The sequence below is a fragment of the Urocampus carinirostris genome, chromosome 10 (assembly GCF_059441175.1).
Source record: "Urocampus carinirostris isolate Australia breed hairy pipefish chromosome 10, RoL_Ucar_1.0, whole genome shotgun sequence".
NCBI classification, from domain to species: domain Eukaryota; kingdom Metazoa; phylum Chordata; class Actinopteri; order Syngnathiformes; family Syngnathidae; genus Urocampus; species Urocampus carinirostris.
Window position 1 is genome coordinate 3047496 of NC_142358.1, and position 25814 is coordinate 3073309.

At 38.2% G+C, this 25814-nt stretch overlaps 1 protein-coding gene and 1 long non-coding RNA gene across 2 annotated transcripts in view; one reads left to right on the top strand and one right to left on the bottom strand.

Annotated features, from left to right (window-relative positions):
* The window catches only part of LOC148357495 (protocadherin-16-like), a 187571-nt gene that overhangs the window by 122159 nt on the left and 39598 nt on the right, over nucleotides 1–25814 (bottom strand). The gene's annotated exons all lie outside the window — the stretch shown is intronic.
* LOC148357498 (uncharacterized) overlaps nucleotides 2088–25814 on the top strand; it is a 28545-nt gene continuing 4818 nt past the window's right edge. Inside the window, exon 1 of the long non-coding RNA XR_015851508.1 lies at nucleotides 2088–2157. This is a non-coding gene — a long non-coding RNA (uncharacterized LOC148357498). The remainder of the gene's footprint in view (nucleotides 2158–25814) is intronic.

Below are 25814 nucleotides of genomic sequence, written 5' to 3' on the forward strand. Positions count from 1 at the left end.
CTGGCTTCCTCTTCCTGTCACCATCCGAGTTTGTGTGTAAACAAACTGTACTGTATCTCCAGCGCGCTAAGAACTTGACACTTTTATTGTTTAATACAGTGTGCATCCATTCAATATGGTTGGTGCAAACTGTAAAGAAGAGGCGAGCCGTTTCATTTTTTATAAAACGTGTTCTTTTATTAAATGTTTATTTTTCAGCACAAAACAATACAGGTTACTTATACAAGCCTTAAACATCCGTGTATATACACCTTAAACATACATTCCATACAAAATATAGCATTGAAGCGGCAGTAGCTCAGCAGGTAGAGCGCTCGTCTTGGGATCAAGGGATCCCAGTTCGAATCCTGGCTCGTCCGTGTTACATGTCGAAGTGTCCTTGGGTAAGACACTGAACCCCTAATACCCCCAATAAGCAGGTTAGCGCCTTACATGGCTGCAAGGCCGCTATTGGGAAATGTGGAGCACATTGTAAAGCGCTTTGGGAAGTCATTGACTTGAAAAGCGCTATATAAATGCAGATCATTTCATTTCATTTCATTTCATGAAGCAACTTATGAACAAATTAAATTTACAGACGATCGTCACGAACGTATCTCGTTCGTAAGTAGGGGAGCGTCTCTACCTTTTTTAGTTACGTGACTTGAGCTGATCAATTGAAATAGCAGTAGGATGTATAAAGGGGAAGAGATGGCAACAGTGGTATAAAATGAAACTGAATATAAATCCTTAAAAGATATTCAAACCCTTAAAAGATTCCCAAGGCCTTATTTTTTAGTTAGGTTAACAAATCGTGGTGTAATGGTGGTCTGTGCAGCCTTTGAGACCTATTGTGTTTAAAGGGCTACACAAATAAACATGACTTGATTCGACTTGATAAGCACAAGCTCTGTTTCATGGTTATCGAGTTTTTGCTTCTTCATTTAGCATTATTGCCCGTCTTGGGACCCATAACAGGATAAATACAAAAATACAGAGCACAGAGAATTTGAACTAAATGAACAAACACACAAAAGAAATGTATTTTTGTTACAATTAACCACTGAAACGCGACCTGTATTTTTTGCAAGGCCCATGATAAATGCCCATAATTCATAGGTATAATACACATTGCATAGTGCAGTGTTTAGGTGAGGCAGGGACCTGTCCTCTAGAGCTCCACTCATAGGCCAATGCCATACAAACAAATGAAAGCTGACGTTAATCACAAGGGAAGAAGACGTACATTCATTTTCAAGCAGACTTGTTGAGAAACTGAAACAATTTCAAGCATTTACAGGCACTTCAAGCAAAATTCAAGTACTTTTCATTCGACTGAAAACACAACATTACAATTCTGAGTCGATGCTGTTCAATTTAAATGCTATTCTTTCAAAATGCATTCGAGTGACGTGAAATAATTTTTTAGGACTGGTGTTGTGGTTTTGCAGTGGACACAAACATATGAAGCAGGAAAAGACAAGGTGCTCAAAAATAGATGGCATTTGATTACAAAATCATCAACAAAGTAACAAACAAATGGGCAAAAACAAACAGGATGGACTGAAAAAGGTGATGGTAGAAAACAAAGGTGGAAAATAAAAAAAATACCGGACCCTGAAAGGACCGAGCGCAAAGCGCCCCAGCAGCAAGGAGAGTCCCAGGCCGCTTCGGCTCCCTGCCTCGCCTGCGAGGAGAGTCCCTAGTGCTTCTGCTCCTTGCCCCGGCTGCGAGGGGGGACCTGGCCACTTTGGCTTGCTGCCTGGCTGTGAGGAGATGCCCCGGCTGCTTTGACTCCCTGTCCCGGCAGCGAGGACAGTTCCCGGCCGCTTTGGCTCCCTGCCCCGGCTGCAAGGAGAGTCTCCAACCTCTTCCGCATCGTGTTTTGACAGCTTCCGTAATTTAATTTTCTTTTTTTGGGGGGGTGGCCCGTCTGTTATCTGATCCTTGAGGGGTAGGCTATGTAAGAGTCTAGCGCGCCTTCATCCACCAGAGGGCGCCTTATCCGCTCTTAATTGGGACAGGTGTGTCCATTCACCACACACCTGTCCCTAATTGGCCTCACCCTTAAGAACCCATAAGAACATTTTGGACAGCACTCAGGGTCGGCATTTTTCACCAACATTTTTCCACCATCAAGATCAACTTCGCCTTTTGCAGTCCATCCTTCTTTCAGAGGTTAGATTCTTTTTTCTGGTTCTGACAGTTTTATTGTTGTTTTGGACTGTTTGTTACTTAGATGATTATTTTGTGATTTAATTTTATAGTTTTTGAGCACCTTCACCACGGCTTTTCCTGCTTCCTATGTTTGGGTCCAACACCCTTTCCCAACAATTGGATTAAAAAAAAAAAAAAAAAAAAAAGACCACGATTGATGCTCACCTTAAACCTTTAAACATCAGATTTTCCAATTACATTCAGGAAGTGTCTGGTTGACCTCCCAGCTGTCCAAAAAGGGACATTCAATAACGCAGCTGTCTCACAATAAGATCCATTTCAACGACCTGTAAAGGCCACGCAGCAAGAATACATCTTTCACTCTATTTTTTTTCCTTGTGCCGGACTCATTTAAAGTGGCTTTATGTAGACACCTCTCATTTCCTGTTGGGCAGCCGACATCCCCCGTCCGGTAATCCCCCGCCGTGCGTTTCTTCGACCTTGGCGTGGGCGGAGCGCTCGAGGCTGAGCGTTACCCGGTTTGCCTTTTTCACTTTAAAGAAACTATTAAAGAAACTAATATTGCGTTTGATCCTGGGTTTTAGTCCTCAAAAAGCAGCGGATATGATTGGATTTGGGGATGGACGGGTGGAGGGAGTTGGACGGAATGCTGTCCCATCCTGCTTCAAACCTGCATCTTCATCTTTCTCCAAATGCATTGGATTACTTTACTCTGTCTTGCGATGACTAAGAAAAACTAATTTAAAAACAATAATGACAAGGAAGTATGGTGCCCCTTGTGGAAAAGACTCATCAGGTCGACCTGTTCAAAAGTTGAACAAAAAGCAAATGCCTTATTTTCCAGACTATTTATGGACTCTTTTATTTGTTTGTAAACATTATGACATATCCGCTGGGCGGTGCTTAGCCTTGAGGCAAAACAATATTTGCGCTGGTCCGAAGAAAACGCTGTCAAAGCTGCCAGTTGTTGTCATGTTGTGCTAGTTGTTGTCATTTTGTGTGTGACAGAATCAGAGATAAAACATTAGTGATGGTAAACTGAAGTTTTACAGGATCCCAGCAGACACTCGTGATTATAGAAAAATATTAAAGTTGTGGTTAAATGCCTCAAAGCAAAAAGATTGGACCAAGGCGCTCATCAAAAATGCTCGGCGTTTGCAGCACACAATTCATATCAGGTAAGAGAAATTTAACATATGATTTTTGCCCTTGAGTGTGTTTTTTGAAGTTACCACCAATCTTGAAATTTACACTTGCCTACAGCGCCCTCTTGCAGTTTAAAGTGAAATAACATGTAAAACAGGTAATGTTGTTGTATGTTAAAATATTGTTTAATTTAATAAAAAAGCAAGAGAATACGTTGATAAAACAAAGTTTACAATGTATGAATAATTGAATTTATAATTGAGCCAAAAATACTTGCATTTACACTTGCCTTTTGTCATTTTTTCAAATGCATTGACATGAGCTCTGATGTTTCTGCTTGTTGCCATTTTGAAACTTGTCTTAACTCTCTAGATAAAATTTCAACTTTAGTACTGTGTAAAAGGCTCTCACTTTCCTGCAATACAGTAAAAAGCAAAAATGGGACATAATGTGCCCTAGATGTAGACATAACATTCTAGCATTTACAAACCCACCTTATATTTGAAGTATGAATGTGCCAGCAAACATGAACAGTTGAAAAAGATTTAATAAAGGTCTGCAGAACTGCAGAGATGTTGAAAAGAGGCACAAACTGGCTAAAACGCTAGCTTTTGAGACTCCATCTAGGCCTGAATGTATTGTTTTCCATTCACATGACCGCAGCTGATGGATCGGTCTTGTGGTTTCTGAGACGGCTCACGGGAGATTGCTAGCAGATGAAAAGGTCTCAGGGTGCAAACTCCCAATACCAGTAAAGACGCTTGTATCGGGGATCACAGATTATAAAGAACTGCACTGTTTCCAAACGGGAGCAAATAAAAAAACTAGGTGGGAAAGTTGCTGCCGGGTCAAAGTCGAGCTTTTGGGGATATTTGAGATCATGAGCAAGAATTACCAATTGCAACTGTTTGGACAATCTCCAATGTGCTTTGTTTTGTGGCATTTCTTTCAAAAAGCACAATCTTTGATGGGCATAATGTTCTGTGCAACTTCAACAATCAATATGCACGAATGCATTTAAATGATTAAGATATTGTTTTTGAACATTTTTGTACTTACACACATTTTTACCTTTTCTAAGGCCCCTTAACGTAACAAATATGTGTCTTCACGATGTCCCTAGTCACTAATACGTCATGCCACATATATTTGGAAATAGGATTGACTCTTGCCATTCAATATATACTATATACTAAATATTAATCACAGAAACCTCCCAATCATATCTGAAATAAGTTCCAAAAAAACAAAGCAATTATGTCCCCATGTTAGTCAGCTCATGAGATGATTATCTACAAAAAATAGAGTCATTCTATCCAGCACCGTCCAGTGACTCCCACCGGGTGAAATTTACTCCAAAACACACAATAATGCTAACAGATCAAAAATGATCCTCCTAAAACATTTCTGCATTGTTGGACGTTTATTGTCGTAATCTGTTCGTTTTGTCACAGATTTCCTTTTACAAATAAACAGACTCATAATTTTTTGGTTCAAAACAGATGTTAGCCTCTGACTTCTTGATTGACAACACTCTCGGCCAATAGCAGACCCCAGAATGAAACTGTGTAACGCCACTCATGACTAATTTTTATGCCCCATTATTACCTGCAAGAGTGCACCATCATTAATTGACTTCTGGAAAGAGAAGTCGAACATTTACAACTATTTCAAAATGGCTAAAAAAATTGGCCAAAAGAACATACACAGTTGCAAAACTCTTGGTGCTGTATACTGGTCGAAATGGCCATATTTGGAAACGCGTAGACCTAACTTTAGGAAAATGTGTCAAATACAATGTTTAGGTTTTCAGATTCTAATCAAATTTGACAATATACCAGGTAAAACTTTTAGCTATTGTCTCACCTGTTTTTCAGCCAAGATTCCCATGCTACACTCATCTGCAAGCATTTGATTGCAAAAAATAATTCAGGCTAGAATAAAAAAATTCGTTTTCTGTGTGTTCCAACTCAGATAACGAAGTTAGTATCACTTGAACGAAGTTAGTATCACTTGCAGTGATTATTTCTATTCGGGAGAAAACTTTCAAAAGGAACCAAAACCGTCCATATTCTGTAAATTGTTCAAGAACAGCATTATACATTTTATTTATATATATATATATATATATATATATATATATAACCATGCATTGAATCAGGGGATTTGCGGCCTTTTAGGTCAACACCGCCCAAGAAAACGGGTTTTATGCAAGCGACACGCTCGGCCTGTAAAGTGACAAATGTAAATAAGGACATAGGACGCGTCTAACGCGCCCCAGATGTTGATTTAACTCAACAGGGGAGCACCAAAAACCGTGTGTACGCTTCCCTTAATCAGTCCAAAATGTTCAATTTTCCAATGCTTATGAAAATATTTTCTAGCCGTGGCATAAAAGGCTGCGAACACAAGTCCACTTCCTGATAAATCAGACGCGGTTGCACGCGCGAGGGGATTGGGCTACTTTAAGGAAAACAGTCTCAAAAATGATCCAATGGCGGGGGGGGTATGGGGGCGAAATTGGGTTGCGCCTTTAAGTATTTGAGAGTAGCGGATAGTAAATGGCAACCTCATTCAATCAATGAGATGCATTATTAAGCATTAGAATATTATACAGTAGATCCCCAGGATACTAACTTACAAGGTTTTTAAGTAATCCACCCCTCGTTACGACATTCTCCCCACTATATGACACCAATCTTTTGCGAGTATTCCAGACTTTCACACAAACTCTCACACTAAACATTTTTGACGACCTTACTCAAAATGAATGGGCTTCTCTCACAACCTCACTCAAAAGGTCACTCAGATACTCAGTCCTTTTACGCAACTTTCCACAATAATATCTTTTAAACAACCACATTCAAAAACTAGTGGGCTTCTCTCACAGAACGCAAAACGGCGCCCCCCTTTTCCTGGACAAAAAGTCTCACTAAAAGACTTTTGACTAACAGTTTAATTCACACTTTTAAACATCCTTCCTCTTTCAGTTATAACAGGTCCCAAATACAATCTTTCACACGTAACATATTTTAAACACGCATATCCAAAAACTAGTGGGTTTTTCTCATTCAAGCTCATGCAAAAGTAACTAACAAAATACCAGTCACAAAATAACTCGAACTTTTTGTGCTCTTGTTTACACTTCACTTAACAATCCCTCTCAATTATTACTATTCTCTAACCAAAAAAAAAAACTCTCACACTTCTTTGAAAAAGCAGTACTCAAAATGAGTGGACTTCTCTCACTAAGTCACGCAAAAAGTCACTCACACAAAATCTCAGTCACAAAATATCTCCAACCTTTTTCACTCACTCACAATTAGTAATCCTTCTTTCTGTTTAAACCAGCACTTAATGCATTTTAAACAGCCACACTTAAAAATTTGACACACTCAATCTCTCACACACACACACACAAGATCTTACTCACACTTACACGCATTATAAACACAAACAAGATTCATACATCCTTTCATGGCCAAATTCAAACACTTCTTTATGACTTTCAAAGCCAATTGTCCAATTTCCCCAGGACAATAAAAGAAGAAATCCACTTTTTGTTACATGATATGGTTAGGGTTAGTATTTTCTAGACATTTTCTAGACGTTTTTCATTGAGACTGCATCTCTGCATTTTGACCTTTCTTCTTGGGTGCAATGACACCATACAAACTCAAGTCAACTGCGGTTTATCAAGAGGGGGAAATAAATGCAATGGAAAAACCAAGTGCCCAGAGCAAGCGTGTCAGGGTCATTTTTAAGCAGACTTGTTTTATAGTTCTTCATTTGATGTGTGGTCTATTGAGTTAAACAGATGAGAAACATGGGAACAATTTCAAGCACCTTATCCCAAATTCAAGCACTCAAACACAGCATTAATATTCAAGCATTTTCAAGGATTTCAAACACCTGTATGAACCCTGCACACACACAAACTCTCACTCATAATCATTTTCACAGCTTCACAATAACAACAGCCTCCTAATTCTACAGTCTTTCACACATATCCTCACTCACTTTTAAACATCCTTCCTCAAGAACTAGCAAACCTTGACACACAAGCTCTCATACACTCAGTTTCCTGCTCACATGCATCATGAATAGACACACAAACTCTCACACCTAATTGCTCTCACAGATTCACAATAACAACAGTCTTCTCAGTCTCCAGTCTCTCACACATACTTTCTTTGAAACACCCATTCATAAGAACTAAAAAACGTTGACACAAAAATCTTACACGTACACAACACACACTTACATGGATCTTAAATACACCCACAAATCCACACATTTTTTTTTTCAACCCTACCAATAAACTAGTGGGCTTATTTCATAGCAAAGAGTCACTAACATAAAATTTAAGTCACAAAATAACCAAATTGTTTTCCTATTCTCATTTTACTGATTCTCACTAAACAATCCCTCTTGCAGTTATTCCCAGTTTTTCACACAAACTCACACTCACACTGAGCTCAAATTCCAGACAACTTTCTCTTTCACACACTTACATGCATCATAAATACACAAACAAAGTATCAAACATTAAAAACTCTAACAAATTCACAATAAGCTCCTGCAAAAACCGTCCCGGATGCAAACCTGACGGGCTGTTTTTGCATCTACCACGTGGCTGGCGGGGGGGGGCGTCCTCTGGGGTGCGGGTCAGCTCGGCTGTCAATCACAGATGAGAGCGGCGCTTTGTGGACCGGGTTAGAACGCCCGATCCTTCCCATTCCCTCCTTCCCGCCAGCCAGCCAGAAGGCGAATGGGACGGGCTTGGCTGCCAGTGCGCCCCCAAAACGGCGCCCCCCTTTTCCTGGACTGGATAAAGGCGAGTAGCGTGGCGCCTCTGAGGTTAGCGGCCTGCCTGCGTGGAGACAGCAGCTCCATCAGGAGACTATTTTTATTCCATTTGGGTTTTTTCCCCCCACGTTGTTTCCCTTTCACCCCAACTGACTCCCCGCTTTTCCTTCTTCTACTATCAGGGTTTGTACACCATTTTCATGGCCAAATTCGAGCACTTATTAAGGACATTCAATTTTTATTTCAATTTTTTCCAATTCCATTCAAAGAAATAACCCTATAATAATAATCCATTACAGTATGTCTCAAAAGTGAGTACACCCCTCACCTTTCTGCAGATATTTCATTGTCAATTTAATTGACCAACACTGAAGAAACCTCACTTTGACACAATGAAAGATAGTCTGTGTAAAGCTTAAATAGCAGAGTATTTTTTTTTCCCTCAAACTCATATATGCATTAATAGTTAAACCACTGGTAACAAAAGTGAATGGTCAAGTCCCATTATTTGTATAGCCCTTAATCACAAAATGTCTCAAAGGACGACACAGGTTACAATTACACCATCCCCTGATCTTAAACCAACATGTGGGCAAGGAAAACACCTTTAAGTAAAAGTTCCTGAAGTTCAATATTTTGTATGGCCAATATGATTTTTCAGAACCACCAGAAAAGTTCTCAGGCTCTGCTTCCTCAGAGGAAAACATGTTGGTGGGATTGAGGAAGTCTTAGAAGTATTTTGCCCATTGCATAACAACGCACCGGGTCAAGGTCGGCAGCGCCCCATCTCCACTATACACAGTGCTGATGGCACACTTGTGATATTTTAGGATTTTTGCTTTCTAACCCGCAGGTTTAGTGGTTGACGGAGCCTATTTTACTGCTAATAATTACAATTTGCTAATAAATGAGTAAAAACATAGTAATAGCATGATATTGAGCCCTTTGCGCTAATCAGCAACAAAAAAGTAGATTCCAACTTCAAGAGGGTTGGCAAGCCCTGCATTAAAACATGGGCATGCTTCTTGCTTTTTAGCAATTCTCTCAATTCTTCAGTGAAGGCGCAAAGAGTCTTTACAAGTCCCTAATTCTGTCCACAATTTCGCCTCCATCTTAACCAAATGTTTACAACTTTATCATCAATGCTATCTTTCTCCAAAGCAAAAAAAGATGCCCATATTGTCATGCAACCCGTAAACTTCCTTGCATCCTGGCCAAGAAGCTACAAGAAAAAGGAGCCATGAGAGTCTTCTGTGGCCTTTCATTAAAAGGCTTTAAATTGTCCGTGTTAAGGGAAGAAAGCGCTTCATTTCAGGCTGTTAACTGGACACATTGAGGCCATTCAGGTACAATGCCCCTACCCTGCGGCGAGGTGCGGTGGGGGGACTCAGATTTAGCATCATAAAGCAATAGTTCCCAAGTAACATCACATTTCCCCCATTAGTCATTCCCTGCATGTACAATAACCTGGCAACTCTCGGTTGCTCTTTTTAAGTGATCTGATCAGCCCTCAGTTTGCAGGGAAACAAGGTCACCGGTGTACTGTGGCATCCGTTATCCTTCTGGAGAGTTGTTACAATTAAGAATGCTCGCTGGACTCCCTAAATTGGTTGTTAAATGTCTCACTTGTCTTTGAAGGTGATAGTTTAAACGGAAATCCATGAGGGGCAATGTATTTGGGTTGCCGTAAAGCAGTGAAGTCAAACTCACTTTAGCTGGGAGCCACGTGCTTGAAAAAAATCTCACGGGGGCCAGACTTTTAGGTTAAACAGAGAGAGAGAAAAAAATAAAGGAGAGAGAAAAGAAAGAGTGGGAGAGAGAGAGAGAGAGAAAAGGATAGAGAGAAGAAAAGAGTAAAAAAGGAGGGAGATCGAGAGAAGTTCAATTTTCCATTGCACAGTCTCTCAGCATTGTCTTGCTGATCATCCCCACCAACAGATTAAATCCGGCCCACAATTCCAGCATTTTCCAGACCTTGAAAATCCAACATCAAAATTAAAGCATTTTTAAGGATTTTAAGCACTCATGAGAACGCTAACTGACTGAAATGACATCAAAAAATGTGTCAATGAATGTCCATTAAAAACAAATTTTGCTTCAAAAGCCCCAGTTGAATGCCACTTGTTTTTGCAGCAGTTGCGGTGACGACTTAGGAAAAATCAGCCGGGATGGATTTGGAAGTGTGGGCTTCCCCTTGGCTTATTAGCATAAGCGTGACCCGTGACCTGGAGGAGATCATTCTTCATTTCCTCTTCAGACCATGATGTGGATACTGAAAAATCCCGCAGGATGCCATAGAACAACAATCGTAGAGTGACCGACCGCCTTCGTGTTTTTTAAACCATCATTTGGATTACGTCAATTCCAGGCATGTCCAAAGTCTGGCCGAGGGGGCAGATACAGCCCATGATCAATCTTTAACTGGCCCGCGGCCTCTGTCTTAAAATTGATAAGATGTGGTCCGCCAGCAATATTGAACGCAGTATAAAAGTACATTTTTTACAACAACAACAACAAAAAAATCACCATTTCTCAAGATGACAGCAATATACACTTTTTTTGTGATTATTTTCATCTTCGTGCGCATTTACGTATGTCTTGTGTGTGTTTAGGTACATTTTATCCATCTTTGTATCCCTCTCTCTCTCTCTCACACTCACTATTTTGTTGTTTGAATGTTTTATCTGGGGTATTGGGGTTAGCATAATTAGCATTTTATTTTATTCAAATAACTAGCATCTTCTTTGTAGAAAAATGGCGGCTTTTTTTTCTGCTGCAAATAGAGTATCTTGTCATACGCTAAAAACGGGCAATGTTTGCTTCGGCACAAAAAGCTAGAATTATTTTCTTTGAAACAGAGAAATAGACTCATGTTTTTCTGCACAAAATGCCAAAAAGTCTTCGTCTAAGCTAAAATTATCATTTTTGTCCACGCTAAAAGCTAGTGCAGTTGTTTTCTACTTCAAAATTCAATGCAGTCTTTTTATATGCTAAGATTTTGCATTGTCTTCTTCCGTGCCGAAAATTAGCATCAACTTTGTATTAGCTGAAAGCTTCTTTCTTTGTTGAAAATCTGTGCCACCTTCTTCTATGATTAAAAAAAATACCATGGTCTTCTTTTACTCAGTAAACTAGCATCTTCTTTCAAACTCAAGCTGTGTTTCTTTTCTTTCGTAGACAAATAGCATTTAATTTCTTCTCGCGTCTTAAATAAGAGCTCACTATTCATCGTGTGATTCTTAGTTTGGAGTAACATTTTGGTGTGGTGATTTTTGAAAAAAAAAATCACATGTTTCATGTTTTTTACTATTTTATTACAAGACTAATATGTTAAACACTGGGAAATACATAGTGCTCATGCTCAAGAATGGATACAATTATAATTTTAGTTTGCTTTCTTAAACAATGTCTCTTAATGTTTTCCACCCTGCCATTTCCTAACAATATTTTACCAACAAAGCTTATTTTTTTAAAAACATTTTGTTCATAAAACCATACATCTTTACTATATTAGGTTTATATAATTATAAAAATTTAGTTTTAAATATGTATTTTTATTATTATTAATATGATTATTCCACAAAAAATGAGCATGTGTGTCACTAAAATTATCTAAAATGAAAAATAATAATAAATAAATAACATAATGCATTTGATGTACGGTTAACTGATTGCAAACAGTTAAAGTGAATGGTTAGTACTTCTTACATACATTTAAGGGGATTTAGAGAAACATCTGTGTCAGAGAAAATGGCATTAAATGTTGCTACAAACAAAAAAATAATTGAAACCATAACTCACAATATTCTTCCTCTTCACACACTTTCTTGGCCCATGCAAGTGGAATGAAGCCATTAAAGAGGATTGTAAAGACAACTAAAAAAAATAGCATTTTGTCCTAGAGAACGCGAAAGATCAAATGTTCAGCGTGATCGCCTTCCAAAGCGGAACGTTTGGAGGCGAGATCCTGGCGGCCACAGCTAACTTTTTGTGTCTGGGCCGTCTGCATGGTTGCCGGGCCAAAACTAGCAAAAAGAGCAGAAGCGTTTAGATTTCACGATGCCGCAATAAAATCAGATTGATGCGCCGAGCCGTGGCATGACTTAATCGTGTTATTTTAGCGTGGAAGTCAGAATATGTTGGCGAGAACATTTTAGCACTAAGAAATCCCCTGAAAATGGTATGAGTTTAAAACCTGAAAAGCCCTTAGAAAAGAACTATCTGGATGTATTGGTGAATAAGTCAATGCTAATTTGTAGCGTAGAATAGGAACTTGCTAATTTCCTGACACAAAGAGGCTGATGCTCGTTTTTAGCATAGGAGGCTAACTTTAAGCAAATAATATGAGGCTATTTCATCAAGTTGCTAGCTTCCTCAAATAAAAAAAAATGTTTTTTAGCGTATAAGGCAAATTTTGGCCACATAACAAGATGTGGCTAGTTTACTGAGACGTAGAAATCAATGGTAGATTTTAACATAGAAAGCTAAATCCAGGTACATAAGATGAAGCTGTGTTTCCAAGTTGCTACTTTGCTTTAACAACAAAAAAGTCTGGATGAATTTTTTGTGTAGAATTCTAAATTGAACCCGTAATAAGTTACTAGTTTTCTGGGATGGAGATGTTGTTGCTAATTTCTAGCAGACAATGTTAATTTTGGGCACATAAGAAGAGAGGAAACATGCATGGAAAAAATAGCCCTGAGACCAAATAACCAATGATAGTTTTTAGCTTAAAAGTCCTGTTACGCGTACATTAGACAAGGCAGTTTTTCCTGAGACCAAGAAGTTGATACTAGTTTTTAGCATAGAAGGCTTACTTTGTGCGTATACGAGGTGATATTATAAAGTTGCTAGTTTTCTGAGAGGCTAGTTTTTTAGCATATAAGTCTAATTTGGGGTACACAAGAAGATGTGGCTGGTTGCTAGTTTCCCAAAACTGGTTCCTAGTGCAAAGCAATTAATTTTAGACACATGTGATGATGAGGTGTTCTATTTCAAAATTGCTAGTGTCCTAAAACGGATGAATTAATGCTGGTTTTAAACGTAAAACCTTATTACGAGTACATGAGATAATGTGAGGCTGTTTTTACAAGTTGCTAGTTTCCTGTCACAAAAAAAGTCAATGGTAGGTTTAAGGATAGAAACCTAATTCTGGACACAAGAGAAGATGAGACTAAATGTTTAATTTCCTCGTTTACCAAGATGAAAAAAAGTCCATGCTAGTTTGTAGCGCAGATGCCTAACTTTATGTGCACATGAAGATGAGGCTATTTTTCAAGTTGATAGTTTACTAAGCTAAATAAAAGAATGCTAATTTTTAGCATGAAGAAAACCTCTCCTGCAAAGAAAAAAAAAGTTTCCTTAAGTTTTTGGTGCAGAAAAAAAAGAGAAATCTACCCATACATGAATATGAGTTAACTAAATCTTTTTCTACTTCACCGCTTCCGAAGCGACTGCTGATCTTGGAGCATTAGGATAGCGCGTGTTTTGTCGTCCGCGAAATTAACTGATAAACAATATTCATTTGCATGATTATAAAGCGTTTACCTGCCAAAATAAATATGCACGACAAGAGCTTAATGATGTTTCTCGTCAGTATGAATTTGTTGGCAATGACGAGACAATAAATAAATAGGGAAAGTTACACTCGTTGACCGCTAACATACTAAAAGGAAAAACAAAACAAATAAAAAATTGGATGGTTCAAATGTTGATTAGCCCGGAAAAGGCGCTTTTGTACTTGAAGTACCTCGTTGCCTGTGTGTTTTTCGCCATCGTCATGGCAACACGCTTCTTTTTCACGCACATCTACTGCATGGAGGCTAATCACCTCATTTTCGCTCACAGCATCTGCTAGTGTTCGCAATCTTTTCCCGCCATCATCATGTCAACATGAATTTCATTTTGGTTAAAGTGAATCCTGGTTTTATTCTTATCACCAATGTGAAAACCTTGCGGTGTCTGACCTCGGTGAATATCCAGATCCTGTTTATGTGATTCTAAGTCATTTTTATCTCATCCATAATATCAAAAAAGTCTTAACACAAGTAAATGTATCTGTTTACATATTTTTTGCTCCTCAATTGGGATTAAATCTGGATTTGACGGGGCTTAACATTAGACTTTGTTACAAGATATAAACCTAACTACTTATCATGGCGGCGCCCTGTTCGGCTGCGGCTGCATCGGCTTGCAACGGTTTTTTTACACGTCGGCCATAAGATCCAGTCTTCGACTCAGTTTTGATGGCGCACAAAGTCGGCTCGAACTGCAGATTAAGATACGATCGCAGTTTTTTTTGCTGGATATGCGATCATCCAGACATCAAGCGCTCGGTGTCCATCGAACCGCGAGATGACGAACTGCTGCGCTAAAATTCTGACGAAGACATGGTTAATCTTATCTATCCCGGCTGACGTTCAAAGAACCTGTGCGGGTCAGATGTATCGACATTTCGTTCTGTATACACGTGTACACGAATGACAATAAAGTAAATCTGAATCTGAAATCTGAATTTAATGAATTAATATAATAGGATGTTCAACACAACCAATTACAGATTCCAGTTTTCACATATCTTCTACGTTTGAATTGGGATCAAATCTGAATTAAATTGTTTTAAAAATCATACTTTTTAACAAAGTATACACCGACAAATCACCTTGAAATTCACCTTGAGTTTAATAAAACGTTTTTAAAATGTATAGATAGATGTAGATTATAACATTCGAATCATGTAATTAGATTAAATCTGGATTCAATTTATATTCACTGTAGCTTCTGATACTTGGATGCATTTCAAAAGACAAGTTTAAAAATAATCTATTTATATTGTGCCGCACCACAGCGTAATTGGACTAAATCCAAATTAAATTTTCGGGAAAATAAATGTTTCCATTGATTTTTGGCATTAATGACGTTTGAGAGAATATTGGTTTGATTCTTATTTGCAATGTAAACTTGTTGCAATGACAAAGATTATGCTAATCCAGTTAATTTTCTTCCAAATAACCATTTTATGAATTACCGGTAACCAATGTTCCCTCTAATTTTCCACGGGTCTGAGCGTTCACACAAAGTCGGTGAGCAACGCTTGAAACAACAGTGAGCAACAGCAACCCCAAGTGTGGCAACTAAATCATTATCAAACATGTCCAAAACTTGACATAGCGTTACATTTTGCTGAGTTTCCGGTAATGCAAAATTATTTTTCACTTTTGAATGAATTGCCTGCAGGGCCTAAAAACGTCATTTGTTTTTACAATTCTTTCACAAGATTTCCATTTCTTTTTTTTTTCTGGTATATTTTGTCGCATAATACTAACATTTTTGGGGGCTTATACAGAACTGTATCCAATTAAATTTTTTAGTGGAAGTACAATGTAGGCAACAAGATTAACTTAATAGAATTGGAAATTATTTGAATGAAACACAAACGTTTTCCTCTTTTTCCCTGTTTTTAAAAAAAAAAAAAATTCATAGCTGTTACTTTTTTCTTGCTTTTTTGTTCTCTATTACCTTTTTCCCTTTGTTTTCTTTTTTCTTTTCTTCTGGCCTTTTTTCAGAAATTTTCCTGCTCTTTTTTTCTCTTTTTCTCCCATTTGTTTCGTTGTTTTTCTCGGCTTTTCACTACTTTTTCATTTTGGTATTTTTTTTCTTTTTGTTCTATTTACCCCCCTTCCTTAAAGTCATTTTGTGCACAATTTTACATATTTGGTCGTGTAGGGATTAAAGAAGCAAAAACAACCTGAAGAGACGTTTGGGACGCGAAAGAGCACGGTCTTTTTAGTGAGCCGAGCCGAAGAAGCCGGTTCTCGAAAAACTCTGCTGACTTTACTCAACTTCATTCTACTTCGACATTGACTTCAAACTACCAAATTTAGAACACAGCGTCAGGGGAACCCGTGTATTTTTACCTTCATGCACTGTAACTTGGACTTAATAATTTTGAGCCCTCATTTTTGTGAGCTGGCTATATTTTCTTGTGCGTGGAAAAGCTCTGGGTAGTGCGCAATTGCGCACAAACGCATCTTAGAGGGAAAATTGCCGGTAACGTGAAAAGAGGTCCAGCACAAACAGGTTAACAGTTAATAAATTGTTTATTTTTCGATTGGAATTAAATCTGGATTTACCTGGGTATAACATCATAATTTGTTAAAACACACATTTTATATATATATATATATATATATATATGTATATATATACAGTGCATCCGGAAAGTATTCACAGTGCTTCCCTTTTTCCACATTTTGTTATGTTACAGTCTAATTCCAAATTGTATTAATTAATTTAATCTCAAAATTCTACACAAAATACTCCATTATGACAATGTGAAAAAGTTTTTTTTGTACTTTTTTTGAATTTATTAAAAATAGAAAACTAAAATCACATTTACATAAGTATTCACAGCCTTTGCCATGAAGCTCAAAATTGAGCTCAGGTGCATCTTTTTTCCACTGATCATCCTTGAGATTTTTCTACAGCTTAATTGGAGTCTACCTGCAGTAAATTCAGTTGATTGGAGATGATTTGGAAAGGCACACACCTGTCTATATAAGGTCCAACAGTTGAGTGTGCATGTCAGAGCACAAACACCAAGCATGAAGTCAAAAGAACTGTCTGTAGACCTGGGAGACAGGATTGTCTTGAGGCACAAATCTGGGGAAGGATACAGAAAATTTTCTGCTGCTTTGAAGGTCCCAGTGAGCACAGTGGCCTCCATTATTCGTAAATGGAAGACATTTGGAAACACCAGGAGTCTTCCTAGAGCTGGCCAGCCTTCTAAACTGAGCGTTCGGGGAAGAACGGCTTTAGTCAGGGAGGTGACCAAGAACCCGATAGTCACTCTGTCAGAGCTCCAGCGTTCCTCTGTGGAGAGAGGAGAGCCTTCCAGAAGGACAACCATCTCTGCAGCAATCCAGCAATCAGGCCTGTATGGTAGAGTGGCAAGACAAAAGCCACTCCTTAGTAAAAGGAACATGGAAGCCCTTCTGGAATTTGCCAAAAAGCACCTGAATGACTCTCAGACCATGAGAATCAAAATTCTCTGGTCTGATGAGACAAAGATTGAACTCTTTGGTGTGAATGCCAGGCGCCATGTTTGGAGGAAACCAGGCACCACTCATCACCAGGCCAATACCATCCCTACAGTAAAGCATGGTGGTGGCAGCATCATGCTGTGGGGATGTTTTTCAGCAGCAGGAACTGGCAGACTAGTCAGGATAGAAGGGAAAATGAATGCAGCAATATATAGAGATATCCTGTATGAAAACCTGCTCCAGAGCGCTCTGGACCTCAGGCTGGGGCGAAGGTTCATTTTTCATCAGGACAACGACCCAAAGCACACAGCCAAGATCTCAAAAGATTGGCTTCAGAACCACTCTGTGAATGTCCTGGAGTGGCCCTGCCAGAGTCCAGACTTGAATCCGATCGAACATCTCTGGGGAGATCTGAAAATGGCTGTGCACAAACGTCTCCCATCCAACCTGATTGAGCTTGAGACTTATTGCAAAGAAGAATGGGCAAAACTGCCTAAAGATAGGTGTACTAAACCTGTGGGATCATATTCAAAAAGACTTAAGGCTGTATTTGCTGCCAAAGGTGGATCAACAAAGTATTAAGCAAAGGCTGTGAGTGTAAGTGTGTTTTCTTAGCTTTCTAGTTTTAATAAATTCAAAAAAAGTAAAAAACTTTTTCACGTTGTCATAATGGAGTATTTTGTGTAGAATGTTGAGATAAGAGAATAAATAAATACTATTTGGAATGAGGCTGTAAAATAACAAAATGTGGAAAAAGTGAAGCGCTGTGAATACTTTCCGGATGCACTGTATGTTTCAACTCAACTGATTATTCAACTACCATCTTCAACTGCTGTCCGCTCAATTGCTTTTTCCGTCCAGCATGGCGCTCATACTTCCTGTGGATGCAATGTGACGTCACATGCAAAGGGTGTATAAGGAATTCAATGTCTTTTCTAGAAAAGCATGCCTGACAAACGATTCTACTCACACACCCTTAAAATATCCCAACCGCCCAGAAAATGATCTCCAAATCCCAATCACGACTGTTTACAAAGAATGCTTGGCTGGCGTCTGCCAGCGACCTCAGGCTCCTTTTTTTCCTGGCTCCCTTTTTTTTCTCGTCCAACTTCGCCACAGCATCGCTAACTTCTATTTTAAAGCGATTACGGCGTTCCGTTGCAAAATTGTTTTTGTTCTCGACTAATTCAATGCATTCTCTCTGATTAGAATTGGGTAAGTTGGCCCTGCGCCAAAAGGATGAGCGCTAATGTTTGGAAATGTTTCTTTTTTTTCTGATTAAATGGAAAACATCTGTCTTGTAATAGATTGTCGCTTGCCGTATTTCATTTCTAGACCTCCATCGAGGGTCGCTTGTGGGATTTTTTTTGATCGGCAATTGTGCGTAATACGACAATTTGGCTCTGTGTGTTTTGCATATGTCAACAACATGTCTTTAAGATGCTATAGGATTGTGTAATCATTTGAATAAATGACATAGAGTCCAGGATATGACATTAATCCATTCTGAGGATGAGATTGTACAATAAAATTTCCATATAGAGGGGATAGAAACCTATGGTAATTAGAGAATGCCTTCTCAACACTTAGTACTCAAGATAAAAGCATTAAAATAACCAGGGTATATACCAGGGTTCCGGCAGATCCTTGAAACGTCATGAAAGGCATCAAATTAATTATTCTAAAAATTAGGCTTTAATTGGCAAAAAAAGTTTTAAATACAATTTTTGAATGTTTTAAAGAAGGTTTACCCACAATACACATAGTATCTTCGGACAGAAACATTTACTTTGGACCATGGGAAAGTGTAAATTTATTAAGAAGTGGCCATCCGACGAACGCTTTGGACCATGGCTAAAAGCTGTGCCCTGTGCATGGGGCATGATGTACTCTATTTTTGTTTTGTTTGTCTTAAATGAGGATTTCTTTGTCAACTTGGTCTTACATTTGATTTCAAAAGGCATTAAAATTCTTGAATTTAAATAGCCTTAAGCTGTAGGAACCCTGTATACAAGTTCTACTTATGTTCAATATAAATGTATAAGATTAAATACAATTATAAATGAATATACATGTAAAGGAAAAAAATCAAATTTTTACCTTTGGTGTGTTGTGACTTGAGTGGGAGAAAAAGCGAATGACAATAAAACTGATTTCAAAGGTTTCACCTATGAAGATACTCATACCCTGAAATGATTTCATTATTTACACAATGCTTGTAATAAAAGTCACACTCATCAATTGGTTACATCCATAGTTCTTGGCAAAGGTATTGTTGTGTGTGCCTTCCTTGTATTTATTTATTTTTTTGAATCACAACCTTTTTTTTTTTCCAGGCTTCTCATATTTGTAATTCTCCCTTTGTTGCTAGCCTTAGAACCCATAACGTATACAATACATATAAAGTATACTATATTTTATCACCGACTGGCAAATTCTTTAGAAGCACAAAATGTTCTGAAAAGAATGAAGAGAAAGACATTGTGGGTTCAGCCAACAGTATATCGGCATCTTCATGAGGCCGTGACGCAAACCAACAACAGACCGGCATATTTTATGACGTTGACCAATAGCAGACAGGCATCTTGGAAACGTAACCCTACACAAATACTACAACGGTTGAATTATACACGTTTTTCGCCCTGCGAAATAAATTTTTGTTTATGTTGTATAACTAGGAAAATGCTGTAACGAGGCTCTAAAAAACCCCACATTATTTCACATCATGAAGTTAAAATTCTGTAAGGCGGGCTCAACGTATCTCAGGGGTCTGCTTAAGTAGAGTAGGGAAAATGTTTTGAATAAGGGGAGAAAAACGTCTTATTCCACACTTAAAAGTGAAACTGTCACAAGGTGGGGTCCCCGTCTCCCTACAGTACAGCAGTTCTTGTGGTTAGATAATCCTGCAGTCGTCAGTGGAGGTAAAACGGGACATCTAATGCATGGTACCATCTACGGATGAGGCAGACACGACAAACCTCTATGAAACAGATGGTTTGCGGCCTAGGGATGCTCTACTTTTAAATTCTGGTTGGCTGTCAGTCTGGTTTCAGACTAGGAGGCACCCGGGCACTCCTCCAGTCTGTCTCCCTGTCTGAGATCCTCTTCGGTGGTCTGCTTGCGTGTTTAAAAACCATTAGGATAAAGCTCCTTACGTCATGTTGGGAAAATGCCAACGTTGCCCATCCCGTCCCGAGACCAGACAACTGCTCGTTTGAAATTCCTTTGGGGATTTTCTTTCTCAGTGGAAGTTATTACCGCGGGAATTTGTGTACACCGTCAGTAAGGGCTAATTTGCCACCACTTCTTGTTGTAAACAACAAATTTAGATTTGAGAGGAGCCAATAACAAGCCAAAACTAGTTTGATCTATTTTCATGTTGAGGAACTAGCAACTACAAATAATAGCTTCATCTTATGTGCCCATTAATATACTTTCTCACAATAAAATGGCATTGATTTTTCATCTTAGGAAACTAGCAACTTGCACCATATATTTTTATCTTGCCAGAATTCGCACTACACACAAAAAAAATATCACATACTTTCTCTCAGGAATCTAGCAACTTGAATAGACAGCTTCATCTTCTCAGGTACCCCAAATTAGCCTTCTATGCTAAAACGAGCATTTAACTTAGTCATCTCAGGAAACTAGCAATTTAAAAAAATAAGTTCATCTTCTTATGCTCCCCAAATTAGCTTTATACGCTAAAAACTAGTGTTGACTTGTTTATTGGAACTAGCAACTTGGACAAATTGTCTCATTTTATTATGTGCTTAAATTGACCGTTTGTGCTAACAATGAAATGATCTGCATTTATATAGCGCTTTTCAAGTCAATGACTTCCCAAAGCGCTTTACATTGTGCTTCACATTTCCCAATAGCGGTCGTGATCTGTGCAGCCATGTAAGGCGCTAACCTGCTTATTGGGGGTAATTGGGGGTTCAATGTCTTACCTTAGGACACTTCGACATGTAACACGGACAAGCCGGGATTCGAACTGGGATCCCTTAATCCTAAAACGATCGCTCTACCTCCTGAGCTACTGCCGCCCCAACTAGCATGGACTTATTTGTCTCAGGAAACTAGAATCTTTAAAACAATAGCCTCTTCTTATGTGCCCATAATTAGTATTCCACGCTCAAACTAGCATCAACTTTTTTAACTTGGCAAACGAGCAACTAAGAAAAAACCTATTCTTCCTATGTGTGGAGAATAACCATTCTATCCCAATACCTAGTATTGACTTCGTCTTGAAAAAGCACCTCATCCTTTGTGTGCTCATACATAGCCTTCTGTTTTAGAAGTTAGCATTAAAGTCTTTGTCTACAGAAAATAGCAACAGAAAAACAGCCTCATTTTCTTATGTGCACATAATTAGTCCTCTATGCGAAAAATGAAAATTAGCATCAAACTTTATCACAGAAAACTTCCTACCTGGAAAAGAGACTCATTTTAGGAGTCCAAAATTAGCCTTCTTTGCTAAAAATCAGCCTTTATTTTGTCACATGAAACTAGCAACTTGAAGAAATACAGTCATCTTTTTCTGTGCCCAAAATTGAGCCTTTTTGCTAAATATTTGGATGGTTTTTTTATCTCTAGAAACTAGCAACTTGAAAAAAATAGCCTCTTCTTATGTCACCAGAGTTAGCATTCCAAGCTAAAAACTGGCATAGAGTTTTTCATTTCGGAAAAATAGCTTAATCTTTATGTGCATAAAATTAGACTTTTTTGCTAAAACCTACCATCGACTTTCTCATTTAGGGAAACTAGCAACTTGAATAAATAACACCATCTTCTTATGTAGTCGAAATTAGCCATTTGTGCTAAAATTTTGCACATTTTCTTTTGTATTTTAACCTCCTCGTCATAAGTAGTCATAGTTAGCATTCTTAGCTTAAAACTAGCATGTTTTTTTTTATCTTGTTAGACTAGCAACTTGTAAAAATAGCTTTATTTTCTCATTTGTGCAAAATTAGGTCATTGCACAAAAATCTAGCATTGAATTATTTGGAAATTAGTAACTACAATAAACCGCTTCATCTTCTTAGGTGCCCTCAAATAGGATTCTATGATAAAAACCTAGCTTGAAATTTATTGCTTTAGGAAACTAGTGAACTAAATAGAAAACTTTGTCTTTCTGTGAACCCAAGCATTCCATGCTAAAACCTAGCATCGCCTTTTTAATCTCGGGGAAACTATCATCTTGAATGAATAACGTCACCTCCTTATGTAGCCAAAATTAGCCTTTCGCACTAAACTGTAGCGCCAACTTTTTCATCTCAGGAAACCAGCAACAAATTATTTTGCGTGCCCTAAGACTGTCAGGGGCTAATTTGTCCCATTTCTTTGGTGTTTATGTTTAGAAGCTCTTTTAACCCGCCTTTAGAAATCCCAATTTAGATTGTCGTGCCGTTCGGAACCCAAAGGCATCGTGAGTAGCAGCAGGGGCCCCACTAGCGCTGTAATTAGGCAGTGCTTCTATGCTAGCTGGAGATGTGTGATGTGGTATCAAAGCAGCCAAGCTTTGTGTTCGTGTGAGTGTGCGAGCATTCTGCTTTTTGGCTAGAATGAATTCTCCAATCAGTGGATTTTTTTCCAGAATGCCTCAGCGTTTTGCAAACACTACCGACGACAGCTGAAACATTTACATAGTGGACGATACGTGTAGTAGCGTCACAGCGCCGTGAAGTCAGCTGATCAGCATGCAAACATTTGTAACTAGGAGTAATTGCTGATCTGTTCAGAGTAACGAAATTTGGGTGGTCTATAAATTATTTCAAAGAATAATCGACCAATTAAATTGAAGAGCCGAGTTTATTCTTTTCAAACTAGTCTCGCTAAGTTCTTTTTTAAATAATTTTATCAGGAAAACAAACGAGAAAGCTTTTAGTTAATCTGAAGGATTGGCTACACACAACTTTAAGTAAATTAATGTTAGTTTTTGATACTTCAACGTACTATCAAGACATACACTCTTGGATTAAAGGAGTTTTCTTTTTTTAATCATGTACAGAAAAAAATGAATATAACACAAAGTAAAAATCAAGATTTAGATAGAAAAGCATTGGCTTAGTTTTTACTGTAGAAAGAATTTAACTAATTTGATTTAATTCCCCTAAAGACACACGACTCAATACCGAGGACTATGAGTAGACTTTGGTCTCTGTTCGATGAAAGTGAAGGCCTTTTCTAATGTCCTCGGTGGTAGAGCAACAAGTCCTCAAGTCTTTAGGCTCATTCTGGACAAGGATCACTGCAGGCGTTAAAGCTGAGGTCACTGGCTGGTTCACACCAACTTAGCCCCTGGCTTAAAAAAACATTTCCAAAGTTATGGCTGCCTCATGGACTTTCCAAACAAAAATCCTTTTTTGGACGGATTTCGGTTTCATCATGGTCCTTATTACAATAGCTCTGATCTAAAAAATAAATTCGCTATTCAGGCCGAGGCGGGCGAAAGAGGTTGCGGAGTTTGCTCTGATTTTGAAAAAAATGAATAAATAAACATCCTTGTCGTTTGAGTACGTAATCTGCTTAACAAATACAAAGAAGTTCTTCCGGATGACTCAGCTTGCCCCTGTGTTAAATTTATTTGTTTCTCTTTCTTCAGGATTTCCGCAATGATCTTATGTTCGTTTGACCCTGAGTGCATTTTTTGAAATACAAGGGTAGCAATTACGTAAATGATAAATGGACTGCATCTACATAGTGCTTTAAGCAGACACTGAGGACCTTCAAAGCTCTTTACAATGCACTTCACATTTTACCTATTTAGACCACACACTCATACACACGTGGAGTCAGCCATGCAAGATACCTACCTGCTTATCGGGGGCATTAGGGTCTCAGTGTCTTGCCCAATCGAACCTGCGACCTCTTTGGTCCCCAGAATCAGAATTACCTTTATTATCGTTGTATTGCTACAACCAAATTATGGTTGCCACCCAGTTGGCAAAAACATAATATACAGAATAATATAAAAATAAATAATGTTTACCTCTAATATAAAGGGGCGGCAGTAGCTCAGAAGGTAGAGTGCTCGTCTTGGGAGCAAGCGGTCGCAGGTCCGATTGCCGTCTTCCTGAGTTAAATGTCAAAGTGTTCTTAAGCAAGACACTAAACCACCAATGCCCCAGATAAGCAGGTAGGTGTCTTGAATGGCTGCAGTCGCTATCAGTGTTTGAGTGTGCCTAAATGGGAAAATGGTTAAGCACATAGTAAAGAGCTACTAAAGGTCTTTGGTGACTTGAAAAGCGCTAAATAAATGCAGGCCATTTAACTATCTAAACCCCTGTGTGATCATATACGGCCCGCAAGACCATTTTACATTATTGTTATTAATGGCCGTTCTCCATCTCGTTCAAAACTTCAACCATTAATCCTGTTCAGATACACGCAAAGCCAAACCAAAACTGAATTTTACAGCAGTACTTTTCAAAATATATAGGGCACGTTTTCAGTACGATTTACAGTCAAGGTGCCACACAAAACAGAACTCATTTTGGCTGTACAACGCTAAAGAATCCTTTATATAAAAGCTCACTATATAATCTGTGTTCAGTGTTCAGATAGTTTTTGATGAATCCACGGAACAAATTGTAAATACGCGAAAACACCGGACGATAACTTAGTTATTTGATTGGGTGAGTGGGAGGGATGGGTGGAGCTATACAAAAAGTGCAAACACTCCCTCCCATCTCTCGCCCCACTCCGTCTGCGCCAAAAGTAAGCACATCAGGCTCCCTGTTCTCAGAATGTTGTGATGTTTTTACAAAATAAATGCTTGCATCTGTTTTTGAAACCAATATGTAGGAAAAAAAGGGTCAAAATGAGTTTAACCGCTCTTGAGTGATTGCAAGAAAGAGACAAGTTTCAAGAGATATGTTTGTTGATTTCAGGACACGGGCTCTGGCATCATTTTCTTTTCATAATTTTTATCAAATCATCAAAAATAAATGTGTTAAGGACTTAGCTTTTGTATGGGGCGCGGTTTTAGCAATTTAGTAAATTTGTCTAATAATATATTGTGTAGCTCTTTCCCAAAATGAAATTAATATATTTAGCTTTTATGGCTCTGAGTCAAAAAGGTTATATATATATATATATATATATATATATATACCCTTTTCGCCGCGCTGAAAACACAATACTGCAAAGAACTATGCAGTGTCCCGGCTGCGATCAGAGCAAATGATCAAATCAGAGTCATAAGAGCAAAAAAACGGAATGATTAGAATTGTTATTTCGGAAAAATACATGTTTTATGTTTATTTCCAGGTTTTATAGCATTTTCATATTTCTACTTTTGACAGGAGATATATTAAGGAGAGCAAAATCTTTTGGGATATTTAAGTTTTTTTTAATATATACATTGACATAGGAGCAAATAAATTTGAATGTTGTTTTAATGTTGTTTAACTTCTAAGTTGTATAATTTAACAAGCTATTTTTATTTAGAGCAAAATAATAAATACTGTATAAGTGATTTTAAGGTTTAAATTTCATATCCTTGTCTGTTTTTATTTATATGTTCCAAAAACATTCAGTTTAAGCTTGTTCAATAAATGTTTATCCTGGTTGGCCCGCGACCTTGTGTGTTTTGAATTTTGGCCCCTTGCGCAATTGAGTTTGACATCCCTGATCTAAACTGTACACAACTGG